Source organism: Thermobia domestica, chromosome 9, assembly GCF_964235325.1.
Source record: "Thermobia domestica chromosome 9, izTheDome1.hap1.1, whole genome shotgun sequence".
NCBI classification, from domain to species: domain Eukaryota; kingdom Metazoa; phylum Arthropoda; class Insecta; order Zygentoma; family Lepismatidae; genus Thermobia; species Thermobia domestica.
This window is the reverse complement of record NC_137462.1, coordinates 257659759-257687135: the sequence shown is the minus strand read 5'-3', so window position 1 is coordinate 257687135 and position 27377 is coordinate 257659759.

Here is a 27377-nt window from a genome sequence, read left to right as displayed (position 1 = left end):
ATCTGTATGAAATTTTCAACATAGTTTACGATTGTGCAGTGGAACGCTTTTAATCATGTCACTTTCATTGTGGAATGTAGAAAAAGGGGAGGACGGGGAGATATACAAAAATCAATGTAAATAAAAATAGAAGTGACTATGTTAATGAGTTAATGTCTTGAACCACCGAACAGATCTGCATCAAATTTTCAACACGGATGAAGTTTGAGCCTGGAGTGGCTTTCATTATATCACTTTAACTGTAAAGCATAGCGGTTTCGAGGGGAGGGGAAAGATATAAAAAAAATAAATAAAAGTTAATAACTCTTGAAACACTGCACCTATCTCGATCCAATTTTTAACATAGATGAGGTTCGCGCCTGATATGGTTCTCCTCATATAATTTTGATGGTGGAGATGAACAGTGACACATGTGATACCGATTAAATCCAAATTCAGCTGCAACATGGAGGAGGAGTGACAAAAAATTACCAAATAACCAATATCATTGTGGAATTCATAGTTTTCCGGGTGGCTGAGATGAACAATGACATTGAACATGCCGTGTTATATAAAACTCCACAGGGGTTATATAAAACTCATCAAAATGACCAATATTAAAGAGCGCTTTAATAATAGTAAAAAGTGACTGAATAACAGAGCATATTATTTTTTCTCAATTTAGTCCAGCAAAGCGGCCAATTGATGCTAGTAATAATAATAATAATAATAATAATAATAATAATAATAATAATAATAATAATAATAATAATAATTATTATTATTATTATTATTATTATTATTATTATTATTATTATTATTATTATTATTATTATTATTATTATTATTCTCGTAGTTTTGAACTTGCAGGGCGAAATTACTGCATAATATGTTTTTCTATTTCTGTATTTTTTTTCCTGGAATGAATGTTGTTTCCTTTACTAGTGAGCAGTAATTTCTCTCCAAGTCGTCAAATAAATGTCGTTGTGCATTTAGGTGCAAATAACCTTACATCAAGAATCTTTATCGTTCCAAAGATCAAGGCTAAAGTAACTAATATTTGACTTCTACTTTAAGGTGGCATGATATTGTAGCGGTAAGATAATGGACTTATGATTAATGAAGCTCTCCTGCATAGTTTCGAATCCTGTTCACAAAGTGACAGTGAAGAATCGGTTTCTCATATTTGACATGCAATGCTTAAGAATCTGGAAGTAAACACCTTAATCATGATAGAGACGATTTACGAATGTTGGTTGGGAAAGGGCAAGAGATTTACTAGGACAATCAAAACACTTCGTTGATCACTAGTAACCACTTTTCGTGTTAGCGTTCCCAGAATGAAATATTACAGCATTTGTTGAACAAAGATTGGGTAAAGCAATAGGTGGTGTAGTGGTAAAGTACCAGACTTCCAAGCGAAAAATCTGCGTTCGATTTCCCACCACATAGTATAACTTTTCGCATAAAATAATGATTGAGAACCGAGATTTTTGTTCTGCTGGAGAACTTACACAGCATCACAGGCGAGAATTGGAATAACCTGTATGTGCGTTCTTCATCATACGCTGTAATGATAAGTACGATTTCATATTTATATTCGTCCTTCTCTTTCTCTCTCTCTTTCTTGACATTTCCCTATCCTGTCGTTGCATCTTTCATTTCTCCTCCTCTCTCTCACGTACACTCGAACTTCATATGCGTGTGTATGTGTTCAAACTTAAAACGTAGCAAGTGACTTGTACGCGGGGTCTGTAGAATGTAATTAACTGGCAACTTCAGAGACGAGTTTTTCGTGCGCTGCACATAACATATTCATTCCTGGTCATTTCTGAAAGAAATACTGTTTAAACTCAAGGGAATAATGAATATATTTTTTCATTATATGGGTTACCGAGTCTCAGTCGAATTACCGAGTCACTAACGGTTTGAATTCTCGACCCAGTCGTGGTCCATAAGCTAACCAACATCATCCGTTTGAGCTCTAGCGTGTTCATTGTATCCGTGCAAATTATAGCGTTATATCCGCAAGAGATGAAAGTAATGCTTCATGCTCGGAACAGATAAATCTTCGGAAAAGACTAGAAAATTGCAACCTCTTTGGTTATTTGAAAACAAAATTTTATTTATACAAGTTCGACACAAATTTGTTTCCATCTTATAATTCGATGTGTTTTATTTACGTTGAATTTGAAACATGCCAGGTCTGCTACATCCATAAGTAATATCTAATTTTCCATTTCAACATTTGTAACTTTTCATTACGATAAGTTTTGGACTTTCAATATAGGATATTACTGATAATTTACCAGTAAAATGGCACTCATTGAATTCTATCTTTCTTTCTTTCTTACTTTTTCTTTTCGTTTTTTTGGTTCCCTTTGCATTAGTAGCCTGGAATAAAAGATATGGCCTACGCTGCCTACTGGGTTTATTAGAATGTAGTTTGCATCGGCATTCCCATTACACACTATCGAATTTACAGCCGAATCACGCGTAAACACGTGTGTTAAACTTTATACATTATCTTATATGTGTGGGTGAGATCTAGAATTCTACTCGAAATTAAATATGCTATCGTTTATGAAGGAGAATTAATGAATGTTTCAAGCATCCTCTATATATTTGAACAGTCCTGAAAAATATACAAAAACAAATGTTATTTCTATGTTACTGTTGGATTATTGGTAACGGAACTTTATAATGTTAGGTTGTTTCCTTACTAAGTAAAAATTCCACATTTTATCTGTTCTCTTTTTTTTCTTCTTCTCTCGCGTTCTCTCTCTCTCTCTCTCTCCTTCTCTCTCACTCTCCCACCCTCTCCCTCATTTCTGAACCTCTGTGTAGTGGACATCCATTGGTTTCAATTTTTCATTGTGTTTCAGTTTCTCCCTAAATAAACTCATGAATCGCGTTTCGTCTCGGTTTATTATTTCATTTTATCGATACTAATACATGTGTAGTTTGAAATTAGAAGTGCGTTCATGTTGTTAACTAATTTTAGTATGGGAGAGAAGGGAGGAATAGTGAGACGGGGGCTCTTTACCTGACACGATTATGGAATAAGAATGTGTATATTGGGTGGCCTAGCAGTAGAGCGTTAGATGTCGCAATTTTTTGATGCGGAGTGTACAATAATTCTGCCAATACACCCAATGACGATATTTTATTCTCTGACATGAAAAAAATTGAAAAACAACTTAAAATTTATTTTATCTATAATGACGAACAAACAAAGAAATAATAACAATTATACAAACCAAACGAAATATGATAATATGTATACGAAGGAGGTTATAACAAAGATCAATGAGAAATTGTTACCTGGGTCAGTAGATAAAATTTAAAATTTGTTCTATGAATATAATAATGAAGAAATGTGTATACAAAGCAAAGGAGAAGAAGAAGTCGGAGAAATGATTATCTGTAAAATAGAATAATCAATCGAAGATTATTTATTTCGGGTGTGGATGATGAGGTATGATGAAAATCGTTTCAGGACTTTGCTTTAGATTTAAAGCATAAAAAATGTATGAATAATGCAAACATAAAAACGATTTTTCTCTTTGAATTTTTTTAGTTTTCAAATTTTATTAAAGTGAATTTCGACTTAGAAGTTTAATGTGTTGCATTTCATCTGGAGGGAATCCAAATTTATAAAATTATTCGGCACGTCCATCAGTATTTTTTATATATAGTTACAAATGGGTACTGATTTTAGTTGATTGATCTCATTTTATGATGATAGCTGCCGGTATAGGAACCTTTGATGGTAATTGATTGCAGGCAAAATCCATGATGTTGTTCCTCTGGTAATCCGCTTCTAGGAGAGATTCAAATTCGCTATATGCGATGTATGAGACAGATTCTGCTAGAGGTTACTTAAAAGACACTTCAAACAAAGGACAGCAATGTCTGATGAGATTCCAGTGCAGCACAGTGCTGCCTTTTTCATGTTGTGTAATGTCGAAAACAAAGATAGTGTATCCTTGAAAATGTGAATGTGAGGAATGTTGATGCCATGGTTGGAAAATTGATCCACTGATTAAAGAATGATGAGAAGAAATATATAGGTTGCTTTCAAAATTAGTTTTTTTGAGACCCAAGATTTGGTTCTGTTGGAAAACATACAAAGCATCACTGGCGAAAATTGGAATAACCTGTATGTGCGTTCTTCATCATACGCTGTAATGATAAGTACGATTTCATATTTATATTCGTCCTTCTCTTTCTCTATCTCTTTCTTGACATTTCCCTATCCTGTCGTTGCATCTTTCATTTCTCCTCCTCTCTCTCACGTACACTCGAACTTCATATGCGTGTGTATGTGTTCAAACTTAAAACGTAGCAAGTGACTTGTACACGGGGTCTGTAGAATGTAATTAACTGGCAACTTCAGAGTCGAGTTTTTCGTGCGCTGGACATAACATATACAGTCCTGGTCATTTCTGAAAGAAATACTGTTTAAGCTCAAGGGAATAATGAATATACTTTTTTATTATATGGGTTACCGAGTCTCAGTCGAATTACCGAGTCACTAACGGTTTGAATTCTCGACCCAGTTGTGGTCCATAAGCTAACCAACATCATCCGTTTGAGCTCTAGCGTGTTCACTGTATCCGTGCAAATTATAACGTTATATCCGCAAGAGATGAAAGTAATGCTTCATGCTCGGAACAGATAAATCTTCGGAAAAGACTAGAAAATTGCAACCTCTTTGGTTATTTGAAAACAAAATTTTATTTATACAAGTTCGACACAAATTTGTTTCCATCTTATAACTCAATGTGTTTTATTCACGTTGAAATTTGAAACATGCCAGGTCTGCTACATCCATAAGTAACATCTAATTTTCCATTTCGACATTTGTAACTTCTCATTATGATAAGTTTTGGGCTTTCAATATAGGTTATTTCTCATGATTTACCAGTAAAATGGCACTCATTCAATTCTATCTTTCTTTCTTTCTTACTTTTTCTTTTCTTTTTTGGTTCCCTTTGCATTAGTAGCCTGGAATGGAAGATATGGCCTACGCAACCTACTGGGTTTATTAGAATATAGTTTGCATCGGTATTCCCATTAAACACTATCGAATTAACAACCGAATCACGCGGAAACACGTGTGTTAAAGTTTTGACATTATCTTATATGTGTCTGTGAGATCTAGAATTCTACTCGAAATTAAGTGTGCTATCGTTTATGAAGGAGATTTAATGAATGTTTCAAGCATCTTCTATATATTCGAAAAGTCCTGAAAAAAATATACAAAAACAGATGTTATTTCTATATTACTGTTGAATTATTGGTAACGGATCTTTATAATGTTAGGTTGTTTCCTTACTACTAAGTATAAAATTCCACATTTTATCTGTTCTCTATTTTTTTGCTTCTCTCGCCATCTCTCTCTCTCTCTCTCTCTCTCTCTCTCTCTCTCTCCCTCTCCCTCCTCACCATCATTTCTGAACCTGTGTAATGGACATCCATTGGTTTCAATTTTTCATTGTGTTTCAGTTTCTCCCTAAATAAACTTATGAATCTCGTTTCGTCTCGGTTTATTATTTTATTTTATCGATTCTAATACATGTGTAGTTTGAAATTAGAAGTGCGTTCATGTTGTTAGCTAATTTTAGTATGGGAGAGAAGAAAGGAATAGTTAAAGGAGGTCTCTTTACCAGACTCGATTATGGGATAAGAATGTGTATATTGGGTGACCTAGCAGCAGAGCGTTAGCTGTCGCAATTTTTTGATGCGTAGTGTACAAGATAATGCTGCCAATACTCCCAATGACGATATTTTATTCTCTGAAATGAAAAAATTGAAAATCAACTGAAAATTTATTTTATCTATAATGACGAACAAACAAAGAAATAATAACAAATATACAAACCAACGAAAGAGGTTATATCAAACAACAATGAGAAATTGTTATCTGGGGCAATAGATAAAATTTAAAATTTATTCTATGAACATAATAATGAAGAAATATGTATACAAAGCAAAGGAGAAGAAGAAGTTGGAGAATTGATTACCTGTAGTAATAGATAGAACAAACGAAGATCATTTATTTCGGGTGTGGATGATGAGGTATGATGAAAATCGTTTCAGGACTTTGCTTTAGATTTAAAGCATAAAAAAATGTATGAATAATGCAAACATAGAAACGATTTGTCTCTTTGAATTTTTTTATTTTTCAAATTTCGACTTAGAAATTGAATGTGTTGCATTTCATCTGGAGGAAATCCAAATGTATCAAAGAATTCGGCACGTCCATCAGTATTTTTGTATATAGATACAAATGGGTACTGATTTTAGTTGATTGATCTCTTTTTGTGATGATAGCTGCCGGTGTAGGAACATTTGATGGTAATTAATTGCAAACAAAATCCATGATGTTGTTCCTCTGGTAATTCGCTTCTAGGAGAGATGCAAATTGGCCATATGCGATGAATGAGACAGATTCTGCTAGAGGTTACTTAAAAGGCACTTCAGACAAAGGACAGTCATGTCTGATGAGATTCCAGTGCAGCACAGTGCTGCCTTTTCCATATTGTGTAATGTCGAAAACAAAGATAATGTATCATTGAGGAAAGTCAAGGTGAGGAATGCTTTTGCCAAAGTTGGAAAAGTGACCAACAGAATAAAGTATGATGAGAAGAAATATATAGGCTGTTTTCAAAATTTGTTTGTAAAAGTTTTGAAGGAACAGGTTTTCCATCAATGTATAATATGAAGAAATTGATGTCAAAATGTTTGAAATTATATGAATTTGAAGATATAGTTCCTGTATAGTCATCATTTTGGTAAAGGCCACAATCATTCGAGTTGGTAAAGTAGACATCCCCGCGGATAGATGGCCTAGTCAGCGAAATTTGATCTTGTTTTCCTAGAATTCGATGTCATTTCCTGGAATTGAGAGGCAAGTTTCGACAAGCCTTTAGTTGCTATGTTCATATCCTTTTACGGCTAGTACAGAAGTTCGTGGGAAAATGTTTGTTTATGATAAGAGCCTGTTTCTATGGTGATAGTCTTGGATGGCTTCATCGTCTTGGATGGTCATACTCTTGGTCGGATCATAGTCCTATCAGTTATCAAGATCGAAGCTTCCCAATTGATTGATTGATTTTTGCTTTTCGTTATGTATTGAATAGCTAGATGCTTTTGGCCTTCATAGTCTTGGATGCTCATACTGTTGGACAGATCAGAGTCCTATCAGTTATCATGATCGAAGCTTCCCAATTGATTGATTGATTGATTTTTGTCTTTTCGTTAGGAATTTGAACCCCCAAGCCCCTCCACTCCCTCCTGCGAAGAACGTAAGGGAACGTTGTTACTATGCTCATACTCTTGGACGGCAAAGCTTCCCAATTGATTGATTGATTTTTGCTTTTCGTTATGTATTGAATAGCTAAATGCTCTTGGCCTTCATAGTCTTGGATGCTCATACTGTTGGACGGATCAGAGTCCTATCAGTTATCATGATCGAAGCTTCCCAATTGATTGAATGTTTTTTGCTTTTCGTTATGTATTGAATAGCTAAATGCTCTTGGACGGATGAGAGTTCTATTAGTTATCATGATCGAAGCTTCCCAATTGATTGATTGATTTTTCTCTTTTCGTTATGGATTTGAACCCCCCAAACCCCTCCACTTCACTCCCTCCTAGAAGAACGCAAGCGAACGATGTTACTATGCTCATACTCTTGGACGGCTATCGGACCTTGATGAGAGTCCTTTCAGTTATCACGTTTGAAGCTTCCCAATTGATTGAATATCAAGTTCGAAGCTTCCCAATTGATTGATTGATTTTCGTCTTTTCGTTATGTATTGAATAGCTATTTTGCATAGCGAAGAGCATACTTAATGTCTTAAAATATTCAATGCTTTCTCATCGAGAATCGAACCTGTACACTAAATATGTTTTCATTTTGAAAGCTCTCTCATTGAAATTGAACGCAAGACCAGTACTTCACGATTTAGAGTTGAATTAATTCTTGCATAAAAAAAAAAGAATTTCATGTATTGATTTTAGCGTAGCATATGATATTTACATTGTTCGAAGCTCTTCATTTCGAAGTACTATAATGCTTTCAAGTGTTCAATGCTCCCTTTCTGTCTCTTTCTCTCTCTCTATCATCGAGAATCGAACCAGGACCAAAGTGGTATTAAAACATAAATAACAACCATAAAAATAAATTTAAAAAATACAGCATCACATTATTATGATTATGATTATGATTATGATTATTATTATTATTATTATTATTATTATTATTATTATTATTATTATTATTATTATTATTATTATTATTTTGGGAGTGAAAGTGAAGCAGACAACTAACCTTGATTGTAGCTTCGTTAACTTATGAAATAAAGATAGTACACAAAAATTTACTTTGGTAGGGAGCTGGGATCGAATTTTATACTTCATGATTTTAAAGTTGAACTAGTCCTTGCATGAAAAAAAAAAAAAAGAATTTCACTTCGTTTTCACGACAGAGAGGATCGAATTAACTTCATGCCTTAAAATGTGTAATATTTTCTCATCGAGGATCGAACCAGCAGGACACGGGAATCAAACGCAAGACCTGTACTTCACGACCATTGAGTTGAATTAATCCTTGCATAAAAAAAAAAAAGAATTTCACTTCGTTTCACGACAGAAAGGAACGAACTCAGATTTTTGTCTTATATATCATCGGAGATATTCTGATTCTTTTAGAATAGAAAAAAAGAATTTCACGGAGAAATCCAACTTGAGGTGAGCACTCTATCACTGAACGTCAGTGCCTCGCATATAGATTAGATTTTATTTTTTAAAAAACTTTTCGTCTTCTTTTTTTTTCTAGTCGTCTTGTATTGGGTAGCTAGATTCCCCCCTCAACCCCCCAGACCCATCTTGTAATGCTAAGGATAGAAGTTCCCAGATTTTCTGCGAAGAAAAAAAAAGAATGCTTTCTTATCGAGAATCGAACACGGATCCCAAACGATTGTCGGCTTTCGTAAGTGTATGGTACATGTATAAACAAGATGAAACATGATTTCCTCTTCATCATCCCTTCCTGCATCATGCATGTGTGCACAGATATTTGTATGCATAGTGTCATTAGTCTCTGTTGATCATCTGCTGAAATAACATGGCTCTGTAAATCATAAGTTACTTTATAATATTGACTTCCATAGATTTCGAACATAATTGAACATAGAAACGTAAGCAAGATTTCATTGAAGTAGACGATTAGAAAAATACGAAGAGTTGAAGATTAAGAATGGAACTGCGACCAAATTCTGTATGTGAAAGGATACCATTCCAACAAATGCCAGAATTACCATATAGTGGTGCATATAAATGTTTTGCCCCTCAATATAATCAGTATTGTACAAAGGAATTACGTTTAAGAACATTCGAACACTGGCCTATTTCATCAAAACAATGCCCGGATGAATTAAGTGATGCTGGATTTTTTTACACGAAGACAAGAGACCAAACTATATGCTTCTATTGTGCAGGTGGATTAAAAGATTGGACTTATAACGATGTTCCATGGATAGAACATGCGAAATGGTTTCCTAATTGTCCATTTCTTTACCTTAAGAAGGGATATGCTTTTATTAAACAAATACAGGAAAAGTGCCCTGATATACAAGTATTTCGTAGTGCTCCGAATGATGATATACATAAAAATGCCAGTAAAAGTTGCAATAAGGAACTTAATTTTCAATATGGTACAATTTGAAGTGAAACTTGAATAAAGTTACATTACATACTTTTTCTTTGTATATAACTGTAAAAAGTACATGTACATATTCTAAAGTTATCAAAACAATATGTATTTATACAAATAATTTACGTATGTGCTATTATGTATAACTTCCAGATGCATTAGCATCGTATTTGGAAAAATGGAAATATATGTTTAATATATAAAGGAATGAAGATTAATTTATTTGGACGTAACATGCACGATCTTAAATTTACTGAACTGATATCATAATCGTAAGTGTATAGGACATATATAAACAAGACGAAACATGATTATTTCTCCTCCTTGTCATATTAAATGGTGCATAAGGTCTTAATTTAATGAAAGCCAAGTTAATGTGTATTGTACTGAAAAGTGGAACATTTGAATAAGTGAATCGTGTTGCTAAAGACCTTGTATTTGGATTTAAGTGAAATTTTAACAGAATGGGAAAGAAAACTTGTACATTTGATTCCGCTTGTTTTCAGATTATAAACAAAAAACTCATAGATTCAATTATGACTGATTTATTTGATAGTGTACAAACACAGTCAAGTTTGACGGAACACGAACTTTAAAGTTGATGGGTGTCAATGAAGTGGACTTCTGTTCATAAAGAAGCAGAAAATACTTTTCATTTATACTGAACAGTGTAGTACTAATTCTAGTGCATTTAATAATAATAATAATAATAATAATATAGTGAAATTGAAATCTTTTATTATTTTCACATAAACATTTGTATTTTGTGAACGATCAATACGGTAGGATTGTTAAATTAGTATACTAATGTTGTTGTTATTCCGATACTTCTCTTTTAGAAGTTAAGAAACTTCATTTATAATGGTTGATCTGAAAAGAAACCGTACGGACGTCTTTTTTTCGATCACAGCACAACGTACGTTTACGATGAAGAACGTTGTGTTTGTAGATTTTTGAATTTATCAGAAAGTCCATACGGTGTGAACCGCGATCGAATCAGGGACCCCAAAATACTGGATTTAAATCCTCTATCACTGAGCCATCATACTCGTCAAACCAAAAAACACAGACACATATGTGAATGTCTGTTTTGCTAGTCTCTTTCTTTTCTCTGTTTGCTAGCACATTGAACTCCATCTTAAAATGCTTTAGTTTCAAGAGCAACAGATAAGATAACGTTATCATATATTTTGATGATTCGTAACAGACTGACCTACAGCCCTACTAAACGAATGATAAAAGGTACAGTACATTTAATTGTATGTTAAATCATATTATGTCTTAAAATGATATATATGTGTGTGTAGTATGTGCTTGGGTGAGCCCACCTGGAACATCGATTCACTTCACCTTTAAGTAATGATGATAGAATAAATAATTGTGGAACGAGAGAAAAAATAAATGAAATCTATGAGTTTTAGTCCTATAGTTATGACTACTAAACTAATGGAGGGGGAAATTGATGATGAGAAATGATGAAGTGAAGAAAGTGGGAGGAAACGGGAGAACTCCCAAGGAAATCCATTCATACGGTGTTTGTCCACTACAAAATTCACTTTGTCTGGAGCAGAATTTGAACACGGTGCTTCATGCATTACAGATGAACGCTCCGGGAGAACCCAGAGGAAATCCACGTACACGGTGTTTGTTCATTATAAAGTTCATCTGGCGGGAACAGAATATTGAACCTGGGACCCGTTTGATAATATGATGCATACCTGTCTGTCTTTCTGTCTGTAAATGAAATCTTTGAACAATAAAGAGTTTTACGTCTCACAATAAAGCCAACAAAGTCTGTCTGTCTTTCTGTCTGTAAATGAAATCTTTGAACAATGAAATGAAATTTTTGAGTTTTACGTCCCACAATAAAGTCAACAAGGTTAATGGGAAATCTTTAAGTTTTACCCACTGGAATGAAAGATTAAGCTATATTACTCATGCAATGATTGTTTGACATCCCATAAACATTTGTCCCTATATTTGTGAAATATAAATGTAAATATATCTAAGTGTATATCTTTCTGTCTGTCTGTCTGTATGATGAGCATAATCGTGGTACGTTAAACTGAAATACTTTCTTACGTTTCGAACGTAAGAAATATGTGAAAGTTTGTGTGTGTGGCTCAGTGATAAAGAAACGACGTATTCTTTCAGATGAATACTTAGTATAGTAGAGCATTGTTCAGCAGCCAGTGCATGCGGTCCCTAGTTCGATCTCCGATCAAATAAGCTGATAATTTTTTATTACTAATTGTCGTGCACTGTGACAAAGTGCATGCAGCCCCTAGTTTCATCTCCGAACATCGTGTCCGTGAGTTTTCATGATCTACTCATACATTCTCATTCTACTAAGTATTCATTCATTCATTTGTCTTAATCACCCATCTCCCTCAGCATAATGGGCATAGTCGTGGTACGTTAAACTGATTTGAACGTACCTGTAAATTGAATTTTCGTATTTGCTACGGAATAAGAACATCGTATTGTGTTAAGTAATAGTTTTCGCAATCATTGAGACATCATGCCCTTCGTAAGAGAGAGAGAGAGATATATATATGAAATATTTTTAGCTTAACGTTCCGCCTAACAGAATTTCTTCGTATTTCCACTCTTCATTGAAAATCAACGTTGCCATTTTCTTTTAACATAACATGTTTTTTTGAAGGTACATTAGTGACAATACTACGCGTCTTGGATGTTTCTGTTTCATTTCGAATTTGAAAAAATATACTTGTCGATTTGCGACTTATGTCTTTTCGTACCGAAAAGTTTCTCCATTCGTTGCCAAATAAATCTAAAAGTAATAATTTTTTCTTCACGAACTATGAGAATTGTCTGAAACAAAGAGAGATGTGTTTATGCTCTTATTATTATTATACTCAACACCTAACATTACCATCATCATCATCATCAGCCTTGGAGAAACATGAATCTAGCAAATTCCGAACTCGTTATCTTTCTTTTTTTAAAGTAATTAACTGAAGGTGTGATGATTGACAAATCTGAGGCACTGATCGCCATTAAGTTCCAACACTTGCTTTGTACAGGATGCATACCAAGAAGCTTCAGCATTTGAAAAACGAAGTACTGATTGTAAATCCTTTACCACTGAGCCACCATACTCCTCAAACCTAAAACGTAATAGGTTTGTACATCATGTAAAGGCCCCCGGAGAAATAAAGATACGTCCCCACAAATATGCCCTTTCTCGGCAAAAGGACATATGATTAAGACAAATGAATGATGAAAAAATAATAGTTGATAGAATGACATTGCGAATATACGTTATATCACTGAGTCATCATTCATCCTGAAATCCATTGAATTTATGAGTAGAAGAACAATACACGTACTAGAAAGAAAAGATACATGTTCTTCTAACCTGACATAATTGCTTTAGAAAAATAACAAACATAAAAATAAAAAATACAGGAATGAACAAAGTAGAAGTAAACAGGAGAGCTAATGCTCACAGTTTTTTGTTTACCACAATTACCTATTAACATGAACTCGCACCAGAAGTAATCACTCTACCCATGCCCTTATCCACAGGGATGACGAGCGCCCCTAAAATTATCACGGTAGGCTTGCAAATGAACTAAAATATGATTGAATTCGGTCTTTCCTAACTTCTACTGCCCATCTCCCTACATTTGGGGCTGACTGTTGCCAATCTACCATTGGGACTCAACCATTGATCCATCATGACCGTTAAAAAAATAAATTGTGATTACTCATCATCTTTTACAAAAAGCTACGAATTTGGGGATGACTGTTGCCAATCTACCATTGGGACTCAACCATTGATCCATCATGACCATTAAAAAATTAAATTGTGATTACTCATCGTTCTTTTACAAAAAGCTACGAATACCGTCAGCGAACTTTCCATTGTGATAATACCAAGGAGACAGGAGGTAATGCTTAAAATTACTAATATTTGACGAACATGGGGCCCATGATTAGCAACCAAAAATTGGCATGTCCATGCTCCCTTTTGGAAAATTTTGTTCCAACTGGACCTGATTCAAAACGTTAGTGGTTACATTAGATAGTATTTGCAAAGATGTGATGTGCACAAGAGTAACATGTAATCGTTTCTTAGAAAATTAATTACTTTTCAAAACGAAAGACTAACATTAAAAATGAATCGAATGACTTCATTAAAAGATTGAAATCTATTGTACACGTTCACCATCATCATCTTTAAGCATCGCAAGTTTACTTTTTTTTAAAAAAAGAATGAACTACATACTTGTGAAGATAAATATTAAACCAAGACATTCATCAACAAAAATGAGAAGTGTTAACGTGATGTTCTGACGTAATGCTGAACAACAAAAGATAGCACATATCTAAAGAAACACTGACCTATCCTATATACAGAAGGGGTCGCAATGTAATATTCTGCGATATAATACATGATGCATTTTTATATAACTCTGCACATGTCGACATCAGGTCCGCAATTTGAATTACTAGCGAAAAAAGGTTGCATCACGTAATGACCAATAAGTTTTGATCTATATTTGTTGGAGATACAGTAGCATCATTATTACGTATAGCCATATAATCTTCCTGTACACACGAAAAAGAAAGTATTCTTCAGTTGACAAATTTTCTTTTTCGCATTAATTCGTGAACAAATGAATTAATCTGTTTTCACGTTATCTTTGGAATAGTTATAATTTGAGAACTTGTCAAGTCGGTACTGAAATAGGAAAAGAAAACTTCTCAACTAAAGAATTTTCTCAACTGGCTGTATAGGCACTAAATGATTATCCGCGAAGATGTATTGCTTTTTAAGACAAATAAGAAAAGGTAATTCAGATGACGAATTACAATAGTCTTGTGTTACGTTTTTTGAACAAATCTGAGAAAGTGGTTAAATCTAGCAATGTAGTATTCTGTGATATAATACATGATGCATTTTACATAACTCTGCACATGTTGACATCAGGTCCACAATTTGAATTACACTATTAAAGATGTACCGAGACTTATATTCGGTTAATCGAATCTGTAACTGGAACGGACCACTCCCACTTCGAAAAATTGCACAAATCTGAAATTTTCAGATGAACCTTTAATGCGAAAAAAAGCTGCATCACGTAATGGTCAACGAGTTTTGATAAGTGATGACACTACGGATAAAAATATCTATATCTTCCTAACTCTAGCAAATCCCCCAAGTCACTGCTAACAGGGGAAATATAAATCAAAAATCATCGCTGATAACGGGCTTGTGTGTACAAATTTCTATTTTCGATATCGTTTTTCTGAATATAATGTTGCTCTTGAAACTAAACACTTTTCAATGTGCTATTAATTCCTACAGCGTTCAAAATCCTGTTCCCAGCAAGTGAACTTTGTGGTGTACAAACACCGTGTACGTGAGGGTCCCAGGTTCAAACTCCTGTTCCCTGGAGACAGATAGAAAGAAGAGAAGAAATTGATTGGAATATTATTTGAAAAGTAGTGCCTTGTACTTGTTCCATACTTAACACAAATTGGTAAATGTATTAAACCTTCGTTTTGTAATAGTTTCTCCCAGAGCTGCAACTTGTGTTCTAACGTTTTTATTTACGTGACGTCTGCAGTAATTATGTTTTTTTCGATCTTGATCTGACTATACTTTTATGTAGTTGTCCAGATATAAGACGTACAAGAAACTTTTTGATTCAAAATAAATTGGATCTTGGATCAAGTTATCACAAACTTTTTTGAACGTACCTATGTTTTTGTATCATCTCGAATTTGAAAATGTACTTATCGAATTGAGACTTGCCTCTTTTTGTATCGAGAAGTTTCTCCCGTTTCGTTGGCATTACTCGTTATCCTAGTAATAGTATTTTGAGGTTTCAGCTTTAGATCTTCATAATAAATCTTTCATTCCCCCCTACATTTGTACATTTGGTTTCTACTTTTATATCTCTGTAGTTATTAGATAAAACATAAAATGTGAACGTGATTTAAAAACAAAGATGGAGTAGGAATATTGAAAGAGGCATTTAAATAAGAAATAACCTATCTTGTGGATCTTTGAATAAGAAGTTAGAAACATAAACGCTACTCACGCACACACGATGATTGTACATCACAAAGTTTACTTCATGAGAACTGTGATTAAATCCGAACCCATACACATCATTTGAGGTACAATTCATGTTCATTCCTGTTCTTTGTTTACTATAATGAAAAGGTGTGTTCTAGGTCAGATCACCACCATTCCTTAATATTCCGACTTTTCTGTAAATTTTGTCTAATGTGGTTATTTTCCTCATCGAAAACTTGGGCGAACTAGTATTGTTCATAAGTCTATGATGTGTGTGAATTAGTATTGCTCATAAATCTCGGATGTTTCTGTATTGTCTTGAATTTGAAAATACATTGTGTTCGTGCAATTGCTATATCAATTTAAAGTATTTATATATGTCACATGTAACATTAAAACAATGTCTGAGGACTAAAACTTGAGTGAACTAGCATTGTCTATGAGTCTCGGATGTTTCTGTTTCATTTCGGTTTTGAAAAATGTACTTATCGATTTGCGACTTATCTCTTTTCGTGCCGAAAAGTTTATCGATTCGTTGATAATAGTAGTTTACCCAAGTAATAGTATTTTGAGGTTTCAGCACCTTGATAAATGTTATTCATCGTGTTCGTACAATTATTTCTATCAATTATGAAGCATGTCGCTTATGTAAGTGATAATTTACAAATACTTGTGCTTTAGACATGTAGACATATTATTATCAAAACGGCAGGAACTTAGTTGTCATCCTAGTACTATATACGTAAAATTATTTTTTTTTCATGCAAGGATTAGTTCAACCCTAAATCGTGAAGTACCAAATTTGGTCTCAGCTGCCTAAACAAAGTAGATTTTTGTGTACACAATCTTTATATCAAACGAATCTACCCCCCCAAATTAATAATAATAATAATAATAATAATAATAATAATAATAATAATAATCAAATTATGAATTTGGTACATAACTTTTCACAAAATTAAGATTTTCTGCTCGAAGTGATTCTACCTAAGGAACGTCTGAGATGATTTTTCGTTTCTTTTACTTTTATTAAAATGTAAAACTTCCAAACAAATGTACAAGATTAAATCTAAACCTAATAGCTCTCTCTCTCTCTTTCTCTCTTCAATTAGTTTTTTATTGGTGAATGAATTCAAATACGATTTTTAATACAACGTAAAATGTTAGTGAACTAATGAATGATACATAATCGGAAATGTATAAAATATATCACTTTCACTAAAATCACTACACTGAAAAAAATATTTTTTCTTTTCATAATAATGAATTCAAATACAATTTTTGCATACAACGTAAAATATTACTCACTAATGAATGATACATTTTTCAGAAATGTATAAAATATATCACTTTAATAAAACCACAAGACTGAAACATGTTTTCTTTCTTCGCGTGTTTCATTTCACTATTGGTATAGTAAACTTGATAATGTATATAATTTTCAGACAGTTAGATATCCTCTTATCACTCAATTTACGTCATAAAAATATATATATATCACTTTCACTAAAATCACTACACTGAAATATATTTTTTCTTCTTTATTTATCAACACATATCCATCTCTTTGATGTCATCCACAGGTTGAGTATCAGTTTCCCCCCACCATGATTGTGTTTGAATTCTGTCAAATAATTCATCCCTGATTGCTTCTATAATTTTTTGTTTACATAATACTTTCATTTCCAATTTTAATCTTTCATCATCAATGTTTATATCGCCGTCCTTCTTCAAAGCAGGAGATACATTCGGAAAACTATTGTTCATTTCACTAATAATATTTTGTTCATTTACACACGTATGAATTGCCTCAAGTCCAGTACATGCAAGACATTGCAATTTGTCGCGACCCCCGGAAACACACAAATCCACCGGGATGGGAGAAATTTTAGGGAAAAAGGATGAGAATGAAGAAGAAGTCGATAATCATGTACATGTTCATACACTTATGATGCGCTCAACTCTGTGAATTCAATATCGTGCATGCTATGTCCCGTTAAATTAATCTTTTTCTTCATTGTATATTAAACAAACGTTTCCACTTTGCAAATATGTTAATAAAGCGCCATTATCTGCTTCCACTTTTTCAGTAAATCGCTCTGGTAGAATCACTTTTTGTCCTGCTTCAAAAGTCACACAAACCTTCTTTCCATATACGGTTGTAATTAATTTGCAATCTACAATACGATAGGTTTTATTAATTTCTAATTCTTGTAATTTTGTAAAAGATACTATCGACGCTGCATTAAGTTTGGTTAATAAATTCATTGACGATGCCATCTTTAACTAATTAATAATATGTTCACTCTCGAAGACGTATTCTATATGCATGACCATTAAATTACCTTGTCCTCATTGTCTTAAGAATTCGCAGGATACCTTTCTTATCTCTCGATGAAAATAATAATAATAAAGGACTCTCCTGCGTGAGACACAAAACTTAATACATTCACACAGGATTGAAAATTTTCAAGCTCATCGATTTTCCTTAACATTGTGTGAGAACATGATGTCTTAAGAAATCCCACGAACAAAGATCATTTCTTTGATCACATAGGAAGTAAATCGTAAATGAAATAAACTGAATTGCATAAATAATGAAATTTGCAACTAAGTAAGTTAACGAATAGTGCAATGAGAGAATTTACTTATCATGGGTACAAAAGATTTATTACACTAATTTTACAACTAAGAAAGTGCTAATGTTATATCCATACATATCAATTATTTATTAACTTGAGAAAGGCCTACGACTCGAATATGTGGGAAACAAAATTTGAAATACCGAAAAAAAAGTTATTTAAACTAATTAACATATATTTAAATGAATCTAAAAGTAATAAATTTTTCTTCACGAACTATGAGATTGGTCTGAAACAGAAAGAGATGCGTTGACGCCCTTATTATTATACTGAGCATCTAAACTAATAATACATGAAGGCAAAATTTGTATGTGATGTCTTGTACTTCCAAGTCGAGTTGCCATATTACACGATTTAACGGATATCTTCCAATTAAAGCCTTAATTTACAACAGTGAAAACAGAATGAATCCTTTTTCTATGACTTTTATAAGGAGTTCTGTCCGACAGTGGATCTCATCATCTTTTTTTGTAAAAGTATCGTCGATCTTGCTTCTCGATGTATTCTATCTCGTCTCGAGAATGAACTATATCATGAGGGACGTACCCTCGCCACAGAATTAAGATTTCTTGTTCAAAGTAATTCTACTTAAGGAATGTCCAAGACGATTTTTCGTTTCTTTTATTTTTTATTAAAATGTAAATTTCCAAACCTAACCATAAGAACAGAAACACGACTAAATGTAGAATGTTACACATGTTGATTGGGAAAACAATTGTGTGCAACGATAAAGATGAAATATTTCAGTTTAACGTCCCACGAATATCTCTTTTAGGCTAAGATGAAAGGATGATTAAGGTAAATGAAATGATATTATGAGATGAAGCGGAAATACCACATGAGAATCATTGAACACGATGTTGTCCATCACAAATTTATTTAATGTCCTACGATTATGCCCATTATGCTAAGGCACCATGAGCTAATATATTCGGTAGTCGAACTAGGGACCACCATGTAACAAATGTAAGCGCTTTTCCGCTGTGCCGTCTCCTCATCTTTTCAGCACCCCAGCTGATCTAATAGCTAACACGGACATGTGGTGAACGTGGTCCTGAGTTCGATTTACGGATGGGAGTGCATTGGAAGTCAAAAATAAAGCAAGTTTATTATGATAACTGTTTTCAAGAAACATATGAGCTTTTCCAAGGGAATAAAATCTCCCCACCAATCCCCTGCTACATTTAATATCCTTATTCAGTTTCACATCTGAAACAAAGTTTCATTTCCTTATTCATACACATTATTTGATAGGTGTATCAAAATATCATCTTTAGTAAATCTTGTCTATTAACAGACTTATTTTTCATTACACATAACTCAGCGTTTTCGCATTCAGATTACACTATCTTCAGTCGCACGTGAGTATGTTCGTATGTGAAGACGACAACAAACATACATGTAATCTCAAATGCTGTATACGTTTGAAAATACGATATTCACGATTCATGAAATGCGATATTCCCCTGAGCAATAATAATAATGTGATGCTGTATTTTTTAAATTTATTTTTATGGTTGTTATTTATGTTTTAATACCACTTTGGTCCGGGTTCGAGTCTCGATGATAGAGAGAGAGAAAGAGACAGAAAGGGAGCATTGAACACTTGAAAGCATTATAGTACTTCGAAATGAAGAGCTTCGAAAAATGTAAATATCATATGCTACGCTAAAATCAATACATGAAATTCTTTTTTTTATGCAAGAATTAATTAAACTCTAAATCGTGAAGTACTGGTCTTGCGTTCAATTTCAATGAGAGAGCTTTCAAAATGAAAACATATTTAGTGTACAGGTTCGATTCTCGATGAGAAAGCATTGAATATTTTAAGACATTAAGTATGCTCTTCGCTATGCAAAATAGCTATTCAACACATAATGAAAAGACGAAAATCAATCAATCAATTGGGAAGCTTCGAACTTGATAATCAATTGGGAAGCTTCGAACGTGATTACTGAAAGGACTCTCATCAAGATCCGATAGCCGTCCAAGAGTATGAGCATAGTAACATCGTTCGCTTGCGTTCTTCTAGGAGGGAGTGAAGTGGAGGAGTTTGGGGGGTTCAAATCCATAACGAAAAGACAAAAATCAATCAATCAATTGGGAAGCTTCGATCATGATAACCAATAGAACTCTCATCCGTCCAAGAGCATTTAGCTATTCAATACATAACGAAAAGCAAAAATCAATCAATCAATTGGGAAGCTTCGATCATGATAACTGATAGGACTCTGATCCGTCCAACAGTATGAGCATCCAAGACTATGAAGGCCAAGAGCATTTAGCTATTCAATACATAACGAAAAGCAAGAATCAATCAATCAATTGGGAAGCTTCAATCATGATAACTGATAGGACTATGATCCGACCAAGAGTATGACCATCCAACACGATGAAGCCATCCAAGACTATCACCATAGCAACAGGCTCTTATCATAAGCAAACATTTTCCCACGATCTTCTGTACTAGCCGTAAAAGGATATGAACATAGCAACTAAAGGCTTGTCGAAACTTGCCTCTCAATTCCAGGAAATGACATCGAATTCTTGGAAAACAAGATCAAATTTCGCTGACTCGGCCATCTATCCGCGGGGATATCTACTGGTAATATTCACATATATAAATTATCGATTGTTTGATTAATGATTTTTTGGAATTACGAATGACATATTCTGCTCTATTGTGAGAGGATATTTGTGGTTGTTGAATGTAGAAGCTTGTTGTGTGCTATTTTTATTTTAGTTCTAACCACAATATTCTTAATATGTATGGCAGTGTCAAAAATATTCACTTTAGCCTCAACGGACGACCACTAGCGATGAGACAATAGTTGGGTTTGCAGGAATTAATTTGAGGCCTAATTATATCTCTTGCAATTAATTTTATCGTGATTAAAATATCACAATGAAGAAGTCCAAGTATATCGACTTTTTTAAATTCATAACATTGTTGAAATTCAATATTATCACTAGCAGAATTATTATAATTTATATTTTTTTATGTATGATCGATATGGATGATTATGTGATGGTAATGAAATCAGTGTTATTTAAATGCAATTGTACTTCACTGAACATAAAATTTAAACAAATTATTATTAGTAGTAGGCATACCCGTTTTAATTTTTCCCAATTTGACCCTCAATATAAATTGGAGTGTTTGGGAGATCTAAGGGTTGTCACTGTTTGGTGGTATGAGAAATTTTATAGGTTCATTATCAAGATAGTGAACAGATCGGTTTCTATGTAAAAACATGATTATCTTATATACCTGTTTGCGTTGGTTTTGTAGAAAAAAATATCTAGTTCACTTTTTAATACTCGCAGGATTGACGATGTAAGAAACCATGATGGTGACGATAAGGGTTTAATGAAAGATGTCTGATAATTTCTTCTTTTGACTGATTTTTCTTTGGTTTGTGTACGTTTCCTTTGCTTACTCTTGCACTTTTTCTTCCGCATGATGATGTGTAATGATGAAAGGCTAAAGATGGAATTGTATTTAATTCTTCTTTTTCTACGGTGATATATAAAACCTAACATAGATTTTAGATTGTTTTGTAGCTTTTCTTGCAAGATGGACCGTTCTTCAGTTATTCGTTGATGAAAGGATTGGCTAATAGGTTCCTTCTCAATGATGAAATCATTAATAGCGTTTCCTCCAAATTTTAAAAATTTCTTTCCAACTGTTTTAGCTCCTTGTGTTGCTAATGGCATGACAGAACGTTATAATCCTCCAAGGAAACTTCACAACTTGATCCAACATAAACGTTTCCAGTTCCAGAAAGTTTGTTTTTGATAATATTGTGAATATGAATTAATCATAATTGTTGATGTTCTCTCACTATTGGGGAAAGTACAGTTCCGAAAGAAAATGCCAGTGGAGAGCTTGTAATATCTCTTATATCTATTTCACGTGTTCAAAATGCATCTTTTCTATAGGTATATAATGTGAACAAATAACCATTTCCATAGCACTACTTTCCAATATATGGTTCATCGGATTCACATTTATGATACGTAATGATCGTGCTACAGTATCTCCAAAAAATACTGATTGAATTATGTCACAATATACATACATTGTAGATCCTAGTAATACACGTAAATTTGGAACCCTTTGGACTTGTTGCATATCCTTCAAATCAACGTTTGCATCAAATCCCTACATCGCACTAACACTTGGTAATAATGCAACGTCTACATACATGTCTTCATGAAAACGTCGTATAAAACAGTTATTACTTTCACGAATGTAGAAAGTATGTAATTTTTTATGAATCGGTTGTTCGTTTTAACCCTTTCACAGAGGAAGTCGACTTTTTTCGAAAGAAAGAAAATATCCTTAACATGCGAATGTCGACTATAGTCGACATGTTAAGATTTGTTTGTCGTATCTTCGCTTTGTCGAGAGTAGTCCCCAAACTTGTACCGTTCAATTTTTTGTGTTCTATTGTTTTCGATAAACAATAGAAATCACACAGAAAACCTTGGCGACTACAATCGACAAAACCAAGATATAGACAAATTTTAACACGTCGACTATAATCGACATTCGCAGGTTAGGGAAATTTTCTTTCCGCCGCCTTTCACAGTGAAAGGGTTAATTATCTTTCTCAATTTTGATATGTCAGTGTAATAACGTACAGAAAATGTTACAAACTTCCATTCATCACCGTTTGCATATTTGTAAAAGTTTTATTATTTTGTTCATTTATATTTAAAATTGAATGAGGATAATGAATCTCAACAATAGCCACTTACCACATTTCACGGAATTCCGTTCTTTGAAGAAGTTTAGTAGTGTATGATGAGAAGGTGTTGTTAGGAAAATATTGCGTGGAGCTATTACTGGGAAGCGTAGCGTAAAAATCTCCATCACGTTCAATTGTACTTCTTTATTTTTTTTATTTTTTTTACATTTTTATTTATTTATTTTTTTTTTGTGGATGATGCAGGTATCCATGAATCGAAGCAAGAAAGATAGCTTTTTCAATGAACAATATATTCTTCCTCTTACCATTTTTTCTTGTGCGTATGATTTTATCTATGTTAAACGTTTTTCATAACGTCACAGGGTGTAATTCCTCGCTATAAAATAATCCATCCTATTGTTCCCTGTTTAAATTTTCCATTCCATAAAAAGCTGGATTTCTAGGAATTATCTTCTTAACATAAAAAATTTTCCAAGTTCAGTTGTGCATCTATCATTTATCACGTATTCGTTTACTTTTACTAATTTTTAGTGTATCGCCAATCTTAAAGTGTCTTGAGAAATCCGGATTCTTCTTCTTCTTCTTTATTTTATTATTATACTGATTATACCATGCTTGTAATAGATTGTTTTCAGAAATATTTGCAGGTGAATATCTTAATGGTTGAATGATAATCTTCAGTGTATGATTTCACAAGAAGAGGTAATACATTTACATAATTATACGTTTGATGCTTTGTTTTATAGTTCCATTTTTTTCTACTACAAAACTAGACTTTATATTAGGATTTTTGTTTCTAAAAAAGTTTTGTTTTCCTTCAGGTACTTCTGTGTTGTTTTATTAGTAAGCATACTTCCTTTATCTGTTAGAAATTTAATTAGTTTTCTGTCTTTGAAAGTATTTTTAATGCTGTTAAGACATCATTTGTACTTTTAGACTTTAATAGCAGAGCCCAGACATAACGACTGAACACATCTATCACTTTAAGAATATAACGATATCAGTCCTTAATGTTATGAAGAGACTTAAGATCAGTAATATCACTTTCCCACTAATCATCAATGTTTTTCACTACATAGAAATCACTTTTTAAACGACGGCGTACATGTTTGTGTAACGTATATGTTGCTTTTGTTTCAGTATCCACTTTCTCATACATTGTATGATAATTTTCTTGTTTGTAGCTATCCATATTCTTAGCAGTTGAAAACGAAGCAGGAAGTGAAGGGTTGGAATATATTTTGTTACGTGATTGTTCATGGTTTCCATCTTGACTATACTGGACACAATTTTAGTTTTTCTTATAGAATTACTATTTTTTATTTTATTTTTTCTTCTTCTTCCTCTTCCACAAACGATTTCGGACATTGTTTCCTTGACGATGATTCTACTGGTGATGCTCCTTCTCGTGGAAAATTATATGATAAATGTTTAGGATTTCCAATATGTTCTTGAGGTGTGCTATTACATGACAAATCATAACAAAATTCTTCCCATCCACGTGGATTTGTGTGTTTCTGTGGCCGCAAAACATCACAAATTAAATTTACATTGTGGGATCCTCCTAGTTTATCACGTTTGATGCAAACAATGTCTTTATTTTCCTACGTGGTATTATCACCATGTTCAGCAGTAGTAATTCAGAACTTTTACAAAACATTTTGGGTACAGATATCAATATTTCTTCTTCTACTTCAGGCTTCTCTGATTTAGTTTAAGGAATCGAAAGTGTCACAGGTTCTTCTAGTTTTCGTATTAAAGATAAATATTTTTGAAGAAGATTATTATATTCATTCCAATTTTCTTTATCACTAAGAAAGTATCACTAAGAAAGAAAAAATAATATCCCATCTGTTGCATTTCGTGATCCAAACTAGATTCACGTTTCTCCAGGGAGAATGATGATGATGCTTGGGTTTGTATAAGATTAAGAACTTCAGTTGGAACTAATTTCGTTTTCTTTCCGTGCTCATTTCCCTAACAGAATAGTAAATTTGATAACGCACCACTGAAAATAGGAGCGAATAATGCCATTAAGTATTCTCCCTGTTGCACTAATAAACTTATTCTTATTTTCGATTGATTTTCCTATGTTCACAAGATACCGATGCGTCCTCTTGTATTGCTTCAAACTTGCTTTCTGTGTCATTGTGAGAGGTACATTCCCGTTTAATATATTATGACAACATTCGCAGACACTTCGAATCACTGAAGAGTCTGAATTTGCCACTATAGCTTTATTTAATTTAGGATTTGCTTTGCTCAGCGTATGTAGAATATCCCCGTGTCTTATTTTTACAGGCTATCTAAAATAAAAGATTCACAGTTTAAAACTTGCATTATAACCACAACTTTATCATCATCATCTTTTTTCTTTTTCTATCTCTTTGGAACATAAACGTAATGATAAATATCATGAGGAAATGTATTTATTTGAAAACGAAGTTCATCTGGCGTATCAGATTTTAAATCAGTAAATAATATCCCATATGATAACTTTGTTGAGTCGTTTAAACTTTCTTGAAGAAATTGCGGATTCTCAGGAGTTAGTTGATAACTGACATGTACAATTTGTGATTTATATGTTGAATTTTTAAACAATAAGAGATAAGAAGAAATCAAACTCATATCTCTGGATCTTTTTCCCTGATGAATTATATATTTTGTAACAAATATTACACTAAGATTTCTATGATGGGAACCCTTTGTAAAGCAATCTACTATTTTGTGGTTTACTTCACATATATAATCATCAATAATAATAAGATGAGAACCTGTTTCAGGTGAAAGGTCTTTTGTTTGAGGTAATCCTTCAATAAATTCTACTTTCATCGAAATTTCCCTGTATGTATTTTGCCACTCCCCATAGTACCAATATACATTACGAAACGGTGTATTAACCCAGCGTGATGAATTAGACAGGAATCGTATTACAAAGCAAGTTCTTCACCAACCACTTAGCCCAGCAAAAATGCATGAAAAGGGATGTTTCAAAGTCGTATCCATGTTAACGAGTATGATAAACCTCTCCTCAACCGTATATTTATAAGTTTACATTTCTTTTCTTTTGATGCAAGGAGTATATCCATATAGAAAGGTGTATATGAATTTAGAATTCTACTTCGTTTTATTAAATTCACCTTATAGACTTTTGTTTCGGGCATGCTAACGATAGTATGATACTAAATGCGACATTTTTCTCATTTCTAATTCTGAATGAGATTCCTCTACTCCCTCGTCTTCATTATCTATCATTTTCTTCATTACATTAAAATTTAGGTGTGTGGAGGATTCATAACTTAATCAAAACACTTGTATTTTCCATACTTGATACTCCTTATTTGCATTCTGATCAAAAATACATAACCCATAATACTTGAGTTCAGCTGATTCATATTCTCAGATATGTGCTTCTTAACCATTTTCAAGTATTTTATTTGTTAAATCACCTAAAAGTTCACTAGTTGGAATTGTACTTTCAGCAGGTTTTTGACTATAAATTACTGAAGCACTTTCATAATAAAATATTATTTCTTGTAGCTGTTGTAGGTAGTTGTACAATTGCAATCTCGCAAGTGCTGTTGTGTGTGCGGCTACGACAACGTTTGATGTTGCTAGTGAAACAGAAATTCCGTCTGTGTATTGCCATTATACGTACAACATGTAATAATTTACTGGAAATATTTTTTTGTAGATATATATCATGAGAAATTAATTTATCATATAATTCTTTGCGATCGTTAATGATGCTTACAATGCCCATTTTTTCAAGTTTGCCAAATTTTAACAAAATTGAATTTTACGTTAATTTATCTAAACTTTTAAGTGCTGGATTATGATAAATTTTCTTTACATCTAGACATATTCCCTCTTTTTCATAAAATTGTTGTATGCACTTCTCCCTTAGCTCACCTGTTTCACACAATGATGGCCACCCACAGCCAATAGCTTCCTTTTTTGCTTTCAAGAAGGTGTTTTCTATTCTGCAAATGAACCTCCACTTTTTGATTCTTCATCATATTGAACAAAATAAGCCTAAATTGCATAACTATTCATTATTTTCTATCTTTATTCCAAAGCTTCTCTTACCTCATCTGGTACCCATGTAATATGAAGAATTCATTTTTTATCACTGTGATTACTGTGTTGTGACTGCATTAATTCATCACAACCTGTAGGACAAAGCGGAAACATTAATTTGTCGTTTGATTTATAAGGCACCATGGTGTGTAAAAGAGATTTTGGAGGAAGAATTCTTAACTATT